Below are 18,051 nucleotides of genomic sequence, written 5' to 3' on the forward strand. Positions count from 1 at the left end.
GCCCCCATAACGTTCTCTGCTACCCGGCTTTTGCACTTACCCTCAGCTTCTATTTACCAGAACCATCTGCTGACCAGCATTTCCCACCTAGAGCCTCAGGTCCCCACATTTTGGTCATCACAGCCCAGCTGACAGAGCGCTCCCGAGCCTACCCACAGGCTTTGACACCTCTTAAAAATGTTGTAGGTCAAGAAAACACACACAACTTTGGAGGGTGCTTTAGGCTGAGTTCCCCCAAGAAGGATGGGGGCTGAGCGGAATGAGCCAGGAAAGGGAGGGAAGCCAAGAACGGTGCCTGTACTTGTTACCGCTGGGGGCGATTGCCCACTGAGGGGCGAGGGGGTCCTTCTCCACACCCCCCCAGCTCCTGGGGCACGAAAGGGTGACTGCGTGTGCTCCCACAGCAGAGGACACCTTTAGGCAGCGTCAGAGCAGCCACCAGCAGGCACCTCCGGCATGTGGGCCGGGCACACCAGCCTCTGACGCAGCGCAATATTCAGACAGCATGTATGTCATAGGTGAATGACGCTTAGCAGACATCAGTTACCTGTGGCTTGAGACACAGGTGAGACGGAGAGGGGTTCTGGGAGCTCCAGGTAACTCTGTTCCTTTATCTTCCACTCGAGAATGTAAGTGACTGGGGGCAACTCCATTATAGGGAGCACTTTGAATCCACTCAAACCGGCCACATTTCAAGTAAATCATTTGGAGAATCTAGGATTTTATATTTGTGTAATAAACCTCAGATCCCACGGGAGAGGTTGGAAACCACTGCCCCACAGGACAAACCTAATAATGACCTCTAATGCCCTCGGAGCCACCAAAGGCAGATTGCCCAGATCCATCCTGCTTGAAGTGGGCTGCAGGCTCCAGACCATGGATCTCTCTGCAAGTCCAAAGCCCCCCAGATGACAAGAGGAAGGGGGTCTTCCAGCCCTCCTGCCGGCTTGGGCTTGCTGGGTAGACCAGAGGTTTCTACAGTTGTCCCCAGTGGTCCCCTCCAGAAGCCAGTCTCCTCCAATCTGCTCATTTACCTCTTAGCAGCTCCTTACCTGTGAATTGAGGCTCTCTGCATATTTCTAGAAAAAAGTCTAGACGTTTCCTGAACCCATTTCAGGAAGGACCAGCACAGAACAGCAGACTTGGGACATGGCAGTGATAGGAACAAAGCTACCGACGACGACGACAATACTTGTCTCCTTGAATCCTTTTTAGAACAAAGCAGAACAGAGAGAAAATCGTATCTAATATTTCTTCAGCAGTTTGCAGCTTACCAAACATTGTCTCAGGTACTAACGTTTACTGAACACGACCACGTGACAGGTGCTGGGTCACAGTAATGAACAAGATGGACATAATCTCTGTCCTCAGGGAGCCCACATTCTAGTGAGAAAGATGAACAAGAAACAAGCAGTTAAAACAAAACGTGATCATAAGTTGTAGCGTTTGACGAGCACTTGCTGAGTGCCAAACACTGTGCTAAAGTCTTTGCCTGGATTGCCTCATTCTTTTTTTTTTTTTTTTTCTGGATCAGAATATGAGTATAATTGAAATACAGCACTATATAAGGTGTACAGCATAATGACTTGACTTACATATATTACAAAATGATTACTGCAATAAGTTTAGTTAATTGGATTGCGTCATTCAATCCTTACAATAATACTTTGAAGGGAAAGGGTTTTGTTCCCAATATACAGATGAAGAAGCTGAGAAACAGAGAGGGTAGGCAATCTGCCTGAGGCCACAAAGCTGGCAAGAGGCACATCTAGGTATTCTGAACATAAGATTTTCTGATTTTAAGACCCGTGTACTTATTAACCAGGCTATTTCACCCTTTTGCTCTCTGCACCTTAGTTTCTCCATCTCTAAAATGGGAGCAAATAATAGTACCTCATTGTCATGATTAACAAAGATAGTGATGGGAACATTCTGTAAATGGCCGTGCGTAAGGTTCGGGTTTTCTCATTCCTGGCTGAAGTTCTGGCCTCCTATGCCTGCCCCTCGCCCCTGATGGCTGCTCGTGCATAGCGTTGGCCACAGCCACCTGGCAGGGCTCTTCGTTTACAGAGATATCATTGTTTGCCTTTCCCAGCTCTCTAATGTGGCCCCATGACATCTGTGCTGATTTAATTATAGATTAATCAGGAGACCCAGGACGGGAGTTCTCCCCTTTTCTCCAGAAAGCTGGAACGTGAGCCCTGCAGGCACACATGCATGTGAAGGACAGAGGTGAGCCCCTTCCAGCTCCTTGCTTCAGTGGCTGGCTGTCGTAAGGCAGGACCCCTGGGGCTCATGGTTCGCCCAGGCTTCATCTGGCCAACACCTCCCAGCAGAGTTCCCATTGCCAGGCCTTCACCCTTGCTATCCCAAATGTCATTCTTATTTGTCTCATCTTTTTACAGCCACGTTTTCAATAGTCCACCTAAATGCCGCCTCCTGCAGGAAGCTTTCCCTGATGCCCCAGCTGGGATGACTTCCTCTTCTGAATTTCCACAGAAGTTGATCTGGCTTCATCGGAAGGGCCTGACCATCTCCTACCTTGAGCTCACCTCCTTCCTGGAATGAGATCTTCTTGAGGACAAGTGTGTCCTCAGTGCTCAGCATGGGATTGGTATCAGAAAACTGACAGAATGAATAAGTGAGTGGAGTGAATCTACATGGAAATTCCATGGGCCAGAAGAACCTGGAGCCAAGAGCCTCACAGCCAGGTGATCCCTGTGGCCCTTCCTCAGAGGCTGGATGCTTCCCTGGGCTTCTCCTGCCTTCCTGGGGAGTGGCCTTCAGATGTTCACTCAAAGGGAGCTCGAATCAGAAGGCAGGCACGGGCCAGAGAGAAACACCCTCCACACGCATCCTCCCCCACAGCAGCACAGAACTATGCCTCATCCTGCTGCCTTACTTCTCCCCCACAAACCAGACGAGATGAACCACTGCTTAGCAGCAACTATAATGATGCCAGTGAAATGGTGCTGATCACTGACAGCCTGCCTGTGACCTTCTACTTATTATCCCAGTCAATATTCACGTGACCCAGGGCAGCAGCCTTACTGTTCCCTTTTGCAGAGGAGTAAACTGAGAGGTGAAGTGAACTTCATTAGCGATCGCAAAGAAGGATTTAAACCCAGTTTAAACCCACAGCCTGCTACCAGCCACGCCTTACACATGCTGTACTCTATGCCACCTGCCTGGCTCTAGCTGGGCTCCTTGACCCCGGACCCTGGGTCGCCCTTGCAGCTGGCATGATCCGTGGATCCAGGCTGCTGCCCATGGGGCCTGGCACCTGGCATCCTCTTGGGTGGCATGAATGAATTGGCTCATGAATATGCAGGCTGGCCCCACGGTGCGCTGAGCGCTCTCGGCTAAATCTGATCACAATGCTGGATAAATTAAGCGCAGCATAAATGTAGTAGAAACACAGTCGGAGGAACATGCTGTTCAGGGAGGGGTCTGGGGAGGGGGGAGGGGGGAGGAGCAGTGGGAGAAGCTCACCAGGCACTGCCAGCCGCTCCCAAACAGCCCCAAATGAAGTTCCCTTCCGTGGGGGAGGACCCTCCCCCACCTCTACCCTCCCCTGGTTCCTATGGAAACAGAGGGAGTTTAGGAGGGAAAATGCCTGTGGATGAACCGTGTGGGGAGGGACTAAGAATAGCAGCTGGGGCTGGGAACAGGTGTCCACAGGGTCTCTTTCCTGACATGGGGTGAAGGGAAGGGCTCGGTCCAGCCCAGTACCCCCTCAGGTCCCCGGCAGCATCCTGAACGTGGGTATGGGAGAGAGCCAGGTGTAGCCAGACCCAGGGTCAGATGCTGGTGGAGTCGTTGGGTGATAACATAATATTAACAGCAGTTAAATACCCATGAGCATTTGTCCAGTGCCCCACAAGGGGAGGAAGGCACTACATCTCTTTCTTACAGGTGGGGAAAGTGAAGCTCAGAGGTGTGAAGTGACTGCTCCAGCATCACACAGGTGGGATTGGCCAGGCAGCCTGGCTCCAGGTCTCTCTCTTAATGGCACCACTCCGTCATAATAACGCCTTCTGCACAGGGCAAATCCTGTTCCTTCATCCCACAAAGATTTACTGAGCAGCTACGATGTTGCAAGCACTTATTCTAGGAAGTGGGGATGCGGCCAGGAGTAGGACCAAGCGAGAGTATTCAGGGAGCGTATTCCTATCCAGGGTGGAGATGGGTGGCTTACGGACTTCCTGTATCTCAGACAGGGGGTGGGTTCCAGGGTCCAGGCCAAAGAAAGGTTTTGGGAAACCAAGGATAGACTTGAGGGCTTCAGAGAGCTCACATGATACAGAGCCTAATATGATTAGAGTTTGGCTATGTGACAAGCATGAGCCTAAATCCAGCTCTGCCACCTGCTGGCTATGAGATCTTGGGTTAAGAGAGTTACTTAACCTCTCTGTAGCTCACTTTTTGCATCTATAGAATGGGAATGATAATGGCACCCACCTCTTGTGAGTAGTGAGGTACTGCATTTAAATACTTAGGACAGTGCCAGGTATGTATCGAGTGCTCTTAAATGTTAGCTATTGATAGTTTTATTATTAGACCATTTAGGCGAGAGCACTGCTCTCCCCACGCCCCCCCCCCCCAGCTGAAGGGGCCACAGGTGTGCTCTGTCCTTTCTCCAAGTCCCTCCAACTTCAGTCTCCCAGAAGCTGCCCCCCTGGGTACAGAGGGGTGGCCAACAAGCTCACAGGTCACTGCCCACCCTGCCTCCCACTATCAGGCTTGGGCACGCGTGGGTGTTTTGGAGGGAAGCACACCACTGCCCACCCACTACTCCCAACAGCCCCAGCACAGAGTGGGAGAAAGAAATAGAGGAAAGAGGCCACTGAGGGGTGAACTCTCCCTGAATCAAGTCACAGAAAGGGACCTAGTTGGGGCAGGGACACTGGGCAGAGCCCAGACCAAAGAAATGTCTCCCTGGCCAGTGCCACAGAGTGGGCTGCCCCATCTCACTGTCCTCACTGGGCAGCTCTGACGTTCTAACTCGTCCCCCAGCATGGACTGGCTCCATGGTGCTCTAGAGCAATTAACAAACAGGACTTCAGGGGGCAACAAGAGTTAAAAGAACGAGAAATGCCTGAGCTTGACACAGACCCTCATCTCCAGCTGCTGTCAGATCTTGGCCTCCCCTTCGTACAGAGCACCTGCCACGCCTTTCAGAGTCCGGTCGCCGCTGAACTCTGCCTGCTCAGGGTGCCCAGCTTGGAGATCAGCAATGCGCGGGGACTGGGAAAGCTGCAAAGGGCTGTATCACCCTGAGGGATGGTTTGTAGCTGCCTGAAAACTTGCTCGCCCAGCTGGAAGGTCTGACTCAGCCCCTTCTGCATGACCACTGGGAGGGTCTTCATTTAGACCCTCGTGCTGGCCCATCAAGAGCCCTGGTGGCATGGCCTCCTCTCTGGAGTGGCTGCCTCCTGTCCCTTCCGTTCTCCTCCGTCCTTCTCTCTCCACCCCCTTCTTCCTCTGTTTCTGGTGAGCTCTACGCTTGCTTGTTCCTCAGGTGGCTGTTTCTTCTCCCAAGTCTGAACTGAGAGAGACCCCAGAACACAGAGCGGGGCCATGAAGGATGGAAAGGCCCACCATGAAAAAAGACAGTCTCAACCGGCCTGGCCGCCAGCCCCAGGCAGCTCTGGGCAGACCCTCCCCTTGCCTCCGTGGGCTTGTTCTTCCCGATTTTCCAGTGTGGTCTCCCACCCTTCCTGTTCCGAGCACCTGTTACGCGGTGACACCTCCCTTCTGTATGGGCCACCCCCATTCTCTCCTCTGTCCAGGCTGACCTTTGGCCTTCGTGCATCTTCAGGCCTGCGGCTCACACCCGCTCTCCAGTTTCTAAGCACCAAGTGTCCTGGCACTATCTTGGCTGCGTCTTTCCTCAGGATAAGGAAGATTCGGGCAACCTGTCTCTTTTGCTCCCCAGCTGCCATGGTCTCAGGAGAGCGGGGATTTGGAAGCACAGAGAGGGCACATGACCTGTCCAGGATATACAGGAAGACGGCTGGGAGAGGCCTCAAAACTGGCTTATGAGCTCAGGGCCTCTGTGAGCCTGGTGTTGAGCCTGGCTTCCTGGGAGGAGCTGGAAGCACAGATGAGCCTTCCTGGGCAAAGGCCCCGTTCAAGGCCAAGGGCTTTCTCGAAGCAACCAGCCTGGAGAGCAGGAGACGCAGCGCAAGCTCCCTGCCTGGTCTGCAGACGGCGGGTTCTTCCCATAGACACCAGTGGAGTGTGGCCGAGCCTCACTGCCAGCTTGGGGTTTAGACTTACAGTCGGAAATGCTGCGATATCAACGCCAGGAAGCCCCTTCTCCCGGCAATTCCACTACTATCGGGCCTAAGGATACATGTGGACAAGAAGCAAAGACGCTTCTCCGAGTGTGTTCATGACAGAACTGTTCAGACTTGAGCAAAACCAGAAATCGGTTCCCCAGCAACAGGAGGTGGTTATGCCCAGGTACATACACACAGGGAAATACTGTGCGGCTGCTACAGGTAATGCTGTTTATGGAAATTTACTGACATGAACAAAGGGTCAAAATTTTACAAAACGGCATGTACAGTGGAATCCCATTATATGTGTATGCATATTCACACACACACACACACACACACTTTTACATGAAAAAGCCTAGGTGTTTTATAGCAAGAGCTATAATTTTGCATTTATTATTATTATTTTTAAGTGTAAACACTTTGCCCAATAATTCCAATTCCAGGAAGTTGTCCTAAGGAAATAATTAGGATACACACGAAGATTTAGAGGAACAGATGATGCATTGTTTTTCATAGGGGAAAACAGACAGTAGAGTTTTCCGCAGGAGGGATTGGCTGAATAAAGTACGGTGGAGTCGCCTGTAGGGTGCTATGCAGACACTAAAAATCACGTTAGAGAAGCACAGTTGTTGATGGGGAGAGACGTTTGTGAACATATGATTAAAAGAAAAAGACAGGTTTTGGAATATCGTGTACCAAGTCAGCCACCCTTTGTGCTTGGTCCAAACTCTGGAAGGATCTACGTATAGATGTGAATGGTTGTTTCATTTAGAGGAGTTGATTACAGGTGATCTTAATTTTCTTCTTTACACTTTCCTGATTATTTTACGATAACTATGCATTACTACATCATTTTTAAAAAGTCATGTTTAATAAGGACAAATAAAAGATCTATTCTGAGAAGTCAGGCAGTGAGTGGTAGGAAATGGACCCCACACTCTCCTCAGGGCAGGGAGGGGCCAAAGCACCAGGGCTGGCACTAGGGGCAGCCAGCTCTGAGCTGGAGACTCCCTGCGCCTGCGCCAGCTAAGGAAGCACCCCCCTACACCTACCCCCCATCCCCCACCCCAGGCCTGCTCTCTGCCATTCACCCTCTGGAATTAGCTTGCAGAGACCATTTTAGGAAGCCTGTGGGCGGTTGGAAGCAGCTTGTGAGCAGAGCTGGAGGCCGGCTGAGAGCTGCCGAGAATGAGTGCCCAGAGGAAGACAAGGCAGAAAATAAAGGGAAACCAGTACCCTTTCCCAATATTCTTTTTGGTTTGATTTTTTAAAATGTTCTCTGGAAAATCCTCGCTTTGATCCAAATGTTTCCCCCTCTGCCTTCCCTCATCTCTTCCAGGCCTCCAGAGAGGGGCCAAGTCTAAGCTTATGAGACCAGAACCAGGGTTCTAATTTCAACAGTGCCACAAACCTGCTGTGCAACTTTGCATCAGTTGCTCACCCTCTCTGGGCCTGTTTTATCTCCTGTCAAATTGGGCTGGAATGGACTCAATGTCTTTTTCCCACTCTGAGGCTCCATACTTCTGGGATTCTGTCTCGGGAGCGAAGCAGTTGGACCAAATGTCTCCAAGGCCTCTTTATAACTCCGAGATTCTGAGATTTGTGCTTTGAGATCCTAGAGAGTCTAAAATATGCTTACAAGAGCCTCTGGATTTTGCAGTCCATGGTTCTAAAATGTAATGGTGTTAAATTGCTAAGATTCTAGTCCAGGTTCTATCTGAGGGGCTGCTCACTGTTCAATATCAAAGACCCCCAACACCAGGCTGAGCCCAGCCTTCACCAGAAGGGTTAGGGGCTGTCTTCACCAGCGTGGCCACAGACACTTGCAGTCTTGGGTCCTTGCAAGCGAGATATGTGGCTTCAAACCCCAGGTAGCCTTCTGAAGCAGGCATGGAAATGACAGCTCACGAATGTGGTGGCCTCACTGTGTGCCAGGCTGCAATCGGTGAGCTGAGTGAGACCATTTGTGAGCTGAGCCTCTGTCCCAAGGCAATAGCAACAGTTTCCGTTTACTCAACACCCACTATGGGCCAGGCCTGGGGAATTCAGAGATGATGGGATCTAAGAGGTGTTACTGTTTACGCCCACTTTCCAGATGAGGAAACTGAGGCTCCAGAGAGGTCCAATGACTTGCTAAGGTCACAGGGCTAGAAGGTGGTAGAGCTAAAACCTGAACCCGGATTAGCTGACGCTGAGCCCTCGGAACTGCTCTGCCACCTCTCTACAGAACCCAGCCCTGCTGACCTCCAGGGGGCAGAGTCAGACGTGGGGACAGGCAGGAAATGGCTTCCATATAACCAGACTTCCTGAATTAGGACCCAGCATACACATCCCACTCTGCCCACTGTCCTCAGCCAGAGGGGCTGAGCAGGGGCTTTATAAGCAGGTGGGACCATGTTCACGCCTGCATTTACGTCGGTGTGTGTGTGACTCGGGAGGGTATGCCTCTGTGTCTCTGTGTCTCTGTGTGGGTGTCCCCTGCGCCTGACGTCTGTGCGCATCTGATATGGATGAGCGGTTTGGATGTGTGTGCTGCTGTGTCTGTCCTGGAGCATGTGACAGAGACAGAGGAGTGTGAGAGGGAAGCAGGGTGTGGGAGAGTTCCATGCCTGCTCCCTCCTGCCCTCCTCGGAGGGTGGGGTATACAGGCTTTCAGAGTTCCATGGCTTCGGGCCCCTAAAACGCTGTGCCCCAGGTATCCCTGTAGCTTGCTAATTTGAATCCGAAGCCCCCACCTGGTGGCTGGAGACACCACCTGAGCACCATTGTGGGAACCTTTTAGCTCAGATTAGGGTCTCGCATCAGCCTTGGCCTGGATCCACAGAGGACCAATGAAGCCTCTGCAAAAAGGCAGCTGGACTCCAGGGTCCCTGGTCCTGAGCCCAGCTGTATGTTCACGAACAACTCGCCTTTCGCCTCTGGACTCCCCTTTCCTCTGCCCTCAATCAGGTCTGCTAATCCTGTCTGTCTTGAGGATGGCTTGGGAAGAAAATCCTAGAAACAAGGAAATTTGTGGTCTAAGAACTGCAATGGAACTTCACAGTCACCGAGTAAAGCTACTTTCCTGGTAGATGTGTTAGCCCCCTTAAACTGCCTAGGTTTTACTTGCATACCTCTGGGAATAGTGAACTCACTACTTCCAAAGAGCCCATTCCATTCTGAGCAGCTTTGACTACATGTTGTACCTCATGCTGAGGTTTTGGAGCTGCCCCTCATAGATTCACCCAACTAGTGTCAGACCTGCCTTCTGGGGTCCATGAGGCGCAACTTCGATTATTCCTGCCGTGGGGGCGGGTGCGGGGTGGGTGGAGTCGTCAGTACAAAGCCAAGTAGGAACCCTCAGCCAAGAAGCTGTTTCTGAGGCCAGGTGACGGGTCAAGAACCCAAGCTAAACAGACACAGGGGGGCCAAGGTATGATTATCCTACTGGCAGCCAATCTCAGGGCTGGGGAGCCGAGAGCCCCCGTCCTGCTAGGCCAAGGATGTGGGGCAAGGCTGCTAATGCCTCAGGAAAGCTTGGGGGTGGCTGCTTTGGCTGCGCTGGGGTCAGGGTCTTGGGGACAGCGCTGGGCTCTGGGGAGATTTGGGAAGCACAGCCTGGAGAGAAGGGTGTGCGCACATAGTGAGATGATGGGGGCTGGCTGTGGCTCCCCCCACCGGGATGAATGTTGACATGTACCAGAAGCTTGGCACACGGAGGGGATATTATTCATCCATCAACCCATCCATTCACTGACTGTCCTTCTCTGTGCCAGGCCCAGGGCTGAGGGCTGGTGACGCAGAGATGCAGCAGGTGCAGCCCCCTGACTCCCAGCCCCACCTCCAGCCCCTGCCCTGGGAGGAGCAGACAGGAGTGGGGACACACTCAGCTCTGGCATGTCATCGTGACGCAGAGCATACCCGGCCCACAGGCCCTGGATCCAGATGCAGCACACAGAGGGGGACGCAAGTATCTTCAGCTCAGTCCCCTGCTCCTGGAGGTGGGGAGCACGCAGCCCCCTACCCGTCAGGGACTGGGCACTGGGGTTTCACAGGAGTCTGGGGCAGAGCCAATACCACTATTTTACAGAAGAGAGAACTGAGCCCCCAAAAGCTCAAGGACTTGTCCAAGGGACAGTCTCCCAAGGGGTCAAGACTCCCAATACTCTTGCAGAGCTACGGCTTCTTGGTGGGGAAGCAGGCCCCTGCACGCAGCTCTTGAGCGAGGCGCAGACGAGGCCAAAGGGACACCTGCCCTACCGAGCGGCCTCAGCCCCACAGAGCCCGCACGCACTCCAGGCTGGACACGGGACAGCTTGGATGCCAACCCTGACACGAACATGCTAGGTGGCCTTAGAGAAAGCCTTTGCCCTCCCTGGGCCTGTCTCTCCCAGCTCTAAGATGAGGGCACTTGAAGTGGATTGAAAAAGACAAACAGGTTTTCTCTCACATGCTAGCTCTGCCCAGTGTGCAGAGGCTGCCTGGGGCACAGCATTGAGAAGGAAAGTGTGTCACTATCAATTCACCCATCACCACCATTACAGAGCCCGGCCATCACCCTCCCCCGCTCCCCAGCCCCTTCTCCTCTAATGGAGTCCGACAGATGACCGAGCTTGTGTTCAGTGCGGAGGGAACAAGAGCAAAGAATCTGAGTCAAGGCATGAAGGACTGCACTGTAAGTGATATGCATGGAAGAGGTCTTTTCTCCACCTCCCCGGCCCCCATGTCCTGGATAGAAGGGGAAGAAAAAGGCTTCATTGACCTATGTTCCCGGCACTTTCAATTCTCATTTCGTTTGCTCTTCACTCTTATCTGAGAGGTGGTTATGGCCCCCATTTAACAGGCAAGGAAACTGAGTCTCAGAGAGCTTCAATGACTTCTCTAATATCATCATTGGGCAAGGCTGGTTTTCTGGCATGTCCCAGGTGTTTCCTCTTCCTAGCCAATGGCCATCAACTGGGTAATACGGCGAGCAGAGCACCACACCTGTGGCTCAGGAAAGACCCCTGATCTAGGCCTAGCAGCTCCTTCACTGAGTTACTGTGGGACATGGACCATCACATGGCCTCAGTTTCCTCACCTGCAAAATTGGATAAGTCTTGTCTGCTCTCTTGGGGCTTCCACACAACCCCTACACTGCCCCCGCTTCTGGTGTCTTGGCTTTGAGACACACTTGAGAATGAATGAGTGCGGGGGCAGGGCTGAGTCTAACAACATCTGGTCACTCATCCAGGTGGGTCAATTCTCCTGCCAGGGGTGGGCAGAGACCCCCGAGGATTAGAACATCGTCCTCCAGCCATACGAGAATATAGTGAAGCAGAAAAGTTGCAATCCACTGACTTGTAAATATGCATTTGGTTGGCTTGCAGTGTTGCTTTTTGGGTGTTGTTTTTTTTTAAAGTCTGAATTTGTTGCCAACATTTAAAAATAGAGAAGTTTCACATAGAAATCCAGATTTCCAGCTTCTCTTAGAAAACTGGAAGCTCTGACAAGTCTGCCTTGAATTGGCCGCCCTGGGCGGGCACTGGGAAACAGAGACATACTCTCTGTCCACTCAGCCACATGGCCTGCCTGACCCCTTCTGGCATCCGAGTTTGCCTCCCCTGAAGCAAGGGGTAAAACCTTAGGCTCTGGAGTTAGGCCACCAAAGTTAGTCAAAGCAATTGGCTCAACTACACTGTGACCACTGGAAAGTTCCTGATTTCTCTGGGCCTGCCTCTTCACTGGTAAAACGGGGATTCCCACAGTACCACCTTCATAGAGTTGCTGCAAGATTTCAAAGAGCAAATGTTTGTAAAGCTACTGCTATGGCTTACCCTGCTGCCTGGCATATAGAGGGACGTCAGTAAATGGCAGCCATGGTCGTGACCCCTGTCGTGTGCGGAGGCCTGCTCGCCGTGCCATCTTTCAGGTGGGGCGGCCTGCGGGGTCTCTGCTCCCGCTCCCCACACAAGAACGCAGGATATGGCGAGGCCGAAAAGGAACACCCACGGAGCCATAGGTAGGGGAGTCATACCACTATGGTCTCACTGGAGGCTGGGCCCACTGGACGCCGACCTGCCGTCCGCTTTTCCGCCAACCGACCGACCGACGACTCTTCTCCACTCTCTCCTCTGTTCCTCTCTCTCGGCTCTCCTCTTCCGCTCTCCTCGGCCCTCCTCTTCCGCTCTCTTCGGCTCTGCTCGGCTCTGCTTGGCTCCTCGGCAATCCTTCGTAGCCGCAGCAGTTATACCAGCGGCCAATCGGCTAACCAGCCACAGCCGACGGCCATTCACCACCCAAGCCAGCACCCTTCCACGTGAGGCCGAGAGCCTGTAAACTACTTTCTGGGGCTCTGTCCCCACACCCCCATCACCCCTCTCTTGACAGAGGCAAAGAAGTCAGGAGCAGCTGTAGCAGCGGCGCTCGATGCCCTCCCCACCTGGCTCTGGCCCATCCTGGAGCTCTCCCGTGGCTGCACACACTCTTGGGGGACAGCGGCAATCCCATCTGGGTGATGCATCCAGAAACAACAGATCAATAGCCTCTTAGCGCTCCAGTGCCATCACTAAGGCCCATGGCACTGTCCAGGCTGCTGGCCAGTGAGTGCAAGCTTTTTCCCCTCTTTGGGCATCAAACAACTCATCATGTGACTTTAGATGGGTTCTTTTACCCTCCGGGGATCTCGGCTGCACTAACTGCTGGATGAGCCTGGGGTCTCTAGGTCTCCTTTTAACTCTGACATCTTAGGAGTTTTGAAGGTGGGCAGGTGATGAAGGCCAAAGTCTCATATTGGGGGGAGTGAATTAATCAGGCATCTTTTCGCTGCAAGGGCAGAAACCTGTGGCAAAAGCGCTTAAAGGAAAAGGCACTGTATTTGTCTTTCTGTGTCTGGCTTATTTCACTCAGCATAATGTCCTCAAGGTTCATCCATGTTGTCACATATTGCAGAATTTCCTTCCTTTTTAAAGATGAATAATGTGCCATTGTAGGATAGACCACGTTTTCTTTATCCAGGCATCTGTCGATGGATAGTTTGGTGGTTTCCACATCTTGACAATTGTGAATAGTATAATATGGCTAAACTAGTCAGAGTCATGGAATCAAAGAATGGAATGGTAGTTGCCAGGGGCTAGGAGAAGGGAAAATGAGGAGTTACTAATCAACGGACGAATTTCAGTTAAGCAAGAGGAGTAAGTTCTAGAGAGCTGATGTATAACACTGTACCAATAGTCAACACTACTGTATTGTACTTAAAAATCTGCTGAGAGGATAGATCTCATGTTAAATGTTCTTAACACAATAAAATAAAATCTAAAAAAGTACTATATTGGCTCGTGTAGGAGGAAGCCTGGGATTATGGGCTGTAGGTAGGGCTGTAGGTAGGTGCTCCCATGAGGTTGGCTGTCTCTCACTCTCATTTCTTAGCTGCGCTTCCTTCTGTGTTTCCTTCATTGTCATTTCTGGCACAGGGATTTTTTTTTTTTTTTTTTTGATGCGGATGATGAGCCTATTAGGTCCAAATGAGAGTCCTCTAGCACCATAACTCCAAAAGCAGGTGGTATCCTTCTGCATCTTCTAGAAGCAGCATTCCAGGGAAGATACCCAGGGGCCTAGCAGGAGTTGTGTGTCTGTCCATGTGGTTGGAAGGATGGGGTGAGGGACTGTCATTGGCACTTCTTCTAAGGATGGCATGGAGTAGAAGAAGTCTTCCTCAGCAAAGGGGGTCTGACAGCAGGAGAGAAGTGAATAGAAATGAGTTGTGCAGTCGACAATAACAGCAACCAGTGCCATTCCAAGGAGTGTTAGTGCAGAGACAGAGCCTTCTCAGAGAGGGAGGTGGACTCTTCCAATCAAGAAAGCATTTATGGGGGATGGCCGGATGGCTCAGTTGGTTAGACCACGAGCTCTTAACAACAAGGTTGCCGGTTCAATTCCGCATGGGATGGTGGGCTGCGCCCCCTGCCACTAAAGAGTGAAAACGTCGACTGGACTTGGAGCTGAGCTGCACCCTCCACAACTAGATTGAAGGACAATGACTTGGAGCTGATGGGCCCTGGAAAAACACACTGTTCCCCAATATTTCCCAATTAAAAAAAGAAAGCATTTATGCACTTGGCCCCGTGCTCGGAGCAGTGCGGTGCAGAATCATGAGCAAATGATCCTAACCCCTGAGAAGCAACAGGAAAAGCACTGTGCACCACCAGACTGTGGTAGCAAGGGCCAGCTACGTGTACGGTTCTGGCTGTAAAGGCCAGGGATCAGGAGGCTTATGAGAAAGAAGCCCTTGGTGGCTGAGGAAAGGACAAAGATGGAGGCATGAGACGGTGTGTCAGGACTGAAAACCTGGAGAGGAAAGATTGAGAACAGACGTGAAAGGTAGGAGTGGGAATGGATCAAATGGGGCAAAGGACACATGGTTTTGACTGTGGCGAAATAGAAAATAAAAAAGCATAACACGCTGGGAAAAACCAGATCAAAATATAGGTTCGTATATATTTCATCTTGATATGGGAATGGACTTTGAAGCATTAAAGGCAATGAGAATAAGTCAAATCAAGAAGAACAAGCTTGGGGGCAGCAGGTTAGCTCAATTGGTTAGAGCTCCGTGCTCTTAACCACAAGGTTGCTGGTTCGATCCCCACATGGGCCACTGTGAGCTGTGCCCTCCACAACTAGATTGAAACAACTACTTGACTTGGAGCTGATGGGTCCCAGAAAAACACTCTTAAATAAAAAAGAAAGTTAAAAAAAGAAAAAGAACAAACTCAACATATTTGACACAAAAAGTAAAGCATATATTTCAAAACATCATAAAATTAAAAGGCAGATTGGAGGAAATATTTCTAATATTAAGATATATTATGATAAGATAACTGCGTATTTAAAAAACACACAAAGATCCAACAGAAAAATGAGCAAAGGAGATACATGAACAATGGTGTAGCCTTCTTCATTTAAAATGTACCATGGAGATCCCCCAAACCCCCACATACTGTTCTCTCATGTTCTCTAAACCAGCCCCTCAGAGGCCCCACATCTGGCAGAATCTTTCTCTAAAGCAGATGTCTTTGCAAACTCAACAGTAATTCTGGTAGGACAGGGTGGGAGAGGCCTCTGTTCAGTTACACCCCAGATGGGGCAGCCCGTCAGTGGCCGTGGTGGTCCACAGGACAGCAGAAGCAGCCTCTTCTGGACCAGGTGCTGCTTCCCCTCCTCCGACACCAGGTGCCACCTCACCCGAGCCAGGTCGGTCCAGGGTGCTCACAGGGCAGATCTGGACACAAAGGGTCTGGGCAGAAACATGAGCAAGTTGTCACAAACCAAAAGGCCAAGTGCGGCCTGCCCACCTTCACCCCTGTAAGTGGTTGACATTGCCAGTTGTCAGCTGGCAGGCTTGGATCCACTGGTAATTATCACAGATTATGTAACTGTCCTGGTTAGGGAGTGCCGCGTGGGGGCGGGGCAGTGCTGGACGCAGACAGGTGGGCTGGAATTCTGAGGCACGCTAGCCTGTGCCTGGCCGTTCCGAGCTTTCATTTCCTCATCTATACGATGAGGAATGATGCCTTCCCTGAAGACCTCGTACTCCACCCGAATAAGGGAAGGGAAGGACCACACAGTGCCCAGCAGCGAGGAGAGAGGCCCTACTATGTGCTAGCTCAGATTAATCACCTCAGAGTCCAAGAAAATTCCACAGTGGAAGCGGGTGCATGAATGATTCTTGGTCGGGACAAATTAGTATAATACCAACAGGTGCTTCACATGCCTCAACTCTGTTAATCATGAGAACTGAACATCAAGTGGAACCCTCCTCGTTCCCATCGGCAGCAAGACAACCCACATGGGTGCTGGCGGTGTGACCACAGCCTATCAGGGGGCCTCTGACTCACCCTCCACATCTTATAGGCCCTCGCAAGTCCCCCGCTCCCCCCCGCTCCCCGCCCAGGTTCTTGTGCAGCCCTCCCCCATACTTCATCATTGCCCCCCCTTACCCAAATGTACCATGGACATTTGGGGACAGGAAGGGCTAACAGATCCCAGGATGGAACAGTAGAGAGGGGACTCCTGAGTGTGGAGGACCACAACAAGTCACTATTCTGAGACGTAAGAGAAGTAGGGGTTATCAGGCTAGAAAGCTACCCAGTCCATCCTTATCTGAATCACGAATAGTGTGCACACCTGACACCACTCTGATCTGAATCACCGTCTGCTCTCACCTGGATCATTGCATCAGCCTCCTTAGTGGCCTCCCTGCTTCCACCTGGCTCGTGCAGTCGATATCCAACACAGCAGCTTGTGATCCTGTTAAAACAAAAGTCAGAGCACATCACTCTTCTACTGAAAACCCTCTAATGGGTCCGCATTTCACTGAGTACAATGCACCGTTCTTACAATAGCCTTCCCTGGACAATCTGATGCCTCCTCTGTAACTTCCATATTTCCTCTCCTGTCATTCTCCCCTTTAATCACGCCACTCTCAGCACACTGACCCCTGAGGCTCCTCCATCACACCAGACATGCTCCTGTCCCAGGGCCTTTGCTCCCACTGTTCATTCTGCCTGGAACATTCTTCCCCCAGACCTCCACATGGCTCACTCGCTCAAATTCCTTCAAATCTTTGCTCCTCTCACCCTGCCAGACTCTCAGTTTCCCTTATCCTACTCTATTTTTTTCCAGAACGTTTCTCATAACTAACACACTCTATAAGCTACTTATTATGCTTATTGTCTGCCTCCCCCTACTAGAATGTAAGCTCATGGGGGCAGGTTGGGTGAAGAAGGAACGGAGCCGACGTCTGCCTCCCTGTAACTTACCCCGTAAGTCCTAACTCTACACTGAAGGATGCAGAGACCCCCCCCCCCCCCATCTTTTCCAGCTCTCTCAGCCTCTCAGCTCTTTGGTGAAGTTTCTGGATTTTTCTCCAACTGCTTCTCACTTGGCAGCTCCCTTTCCTCAAGATGTAACTCCATCTGTCAGCAGCTCCCTGAAAGTGCCCAGACTTGAGGCAGGTAAAAATGTTTGGAGGTCGACAGAGGGAAAATGGAGCAGTGTGGGGAGGGAAGAAGCAAACAAAGATCCAAGGGAGAGAGACCTGCGGAGTTGCTTTCGCACAGGCCATCTGCCATTGGACTACTCCACTGAGGGGCCTCTGCTTCTCCTACATCCCTCCCTCCAAGCATTTTAACTGACAGCCTGACAACCCTCAGGATCCCCGTTTTCCAGAGAAATCTAGTGAGTCCACCGAGGTGAGCACCAGCTCCAGGACACAGGACAGAAGGCCTGGTGGGTGGGGGAGGCGCGGGACACTCCCCCACTTCAGCAGGGAGGCCAGTCCACAGCAGGAGTCCAGGATTAGGGGGGAGAATCAATCCTCAGATACCCTGGAGCTAGAAGTCTAGAAGGGTTTTAATGAAAACAAAGCCTGCTTGGGCCAGATGTGGTAAACTCCAAGGTGAGGAAGCGCCGTCTGTGGTTAGCAGGGGACTAAAGAGGATTGTTTGGAATTCCAGGACCACACGGCCCCCGGGATTAGCAGGTGGCTCAGTTGAGCTCCCATCCTGAGGACGGGACTCAGTGATGGCCCTGCCCATGGCACACACTGCATTCCCAGCCCCCATCTCAGCGGGGGGCAACATCTTGGTCAAGCCAACGTCTGATTAGTCGGAGAGGCCAACATGTCACAGCACTCTGGGAATGTTCAATATTTACAAGGGGATGACGTTGGGAAAATAATTACTGATGGTAAGAGGCAATCAGCAGCGGGGAACTCCTCCACTGCTCAAGTGGTGAGAAATTAGGATGG

General features: G+C 51.6%; 1 protein-coding gene across 1 annotated transcript in view; it reads right to left on the reverse strand.

Annotated features, from left to right (window-relative positions):
- Positions 1 to 18,051, reverse strand: part of DLGAP4 (DLG associated protein 4) — a 234,140-nt gene that overhangs the window by 213,961 nt on the left and 2,128 nt on the right. Inside the window, exon 2 of the mRNA XM_074317780.2 lies at positions 16,466 to 16,550. The gene's annotated coding sequence lies outside the window, so the exon portion shown is untranslated. The remainder of the gene's footprint in view (positions 1 to 16,465; positions 16,551 to 18,051) is intronic.

This window comes from Rhinolophus sinicus, chromosome 13, assembly GCF_057876585.1.
Source record: "Rhinolophus sinicus isolate RSI-liver-muscle chromosome 13, RSI-T2T, whole genome shotgun sequence".
Lineage (NCBI taxonomy): Eukaryota > Metazoa > Chordata > Mammalia > Chiroptera > Rhinolophidae > Rhinolophus > Rhinolophus sinicus.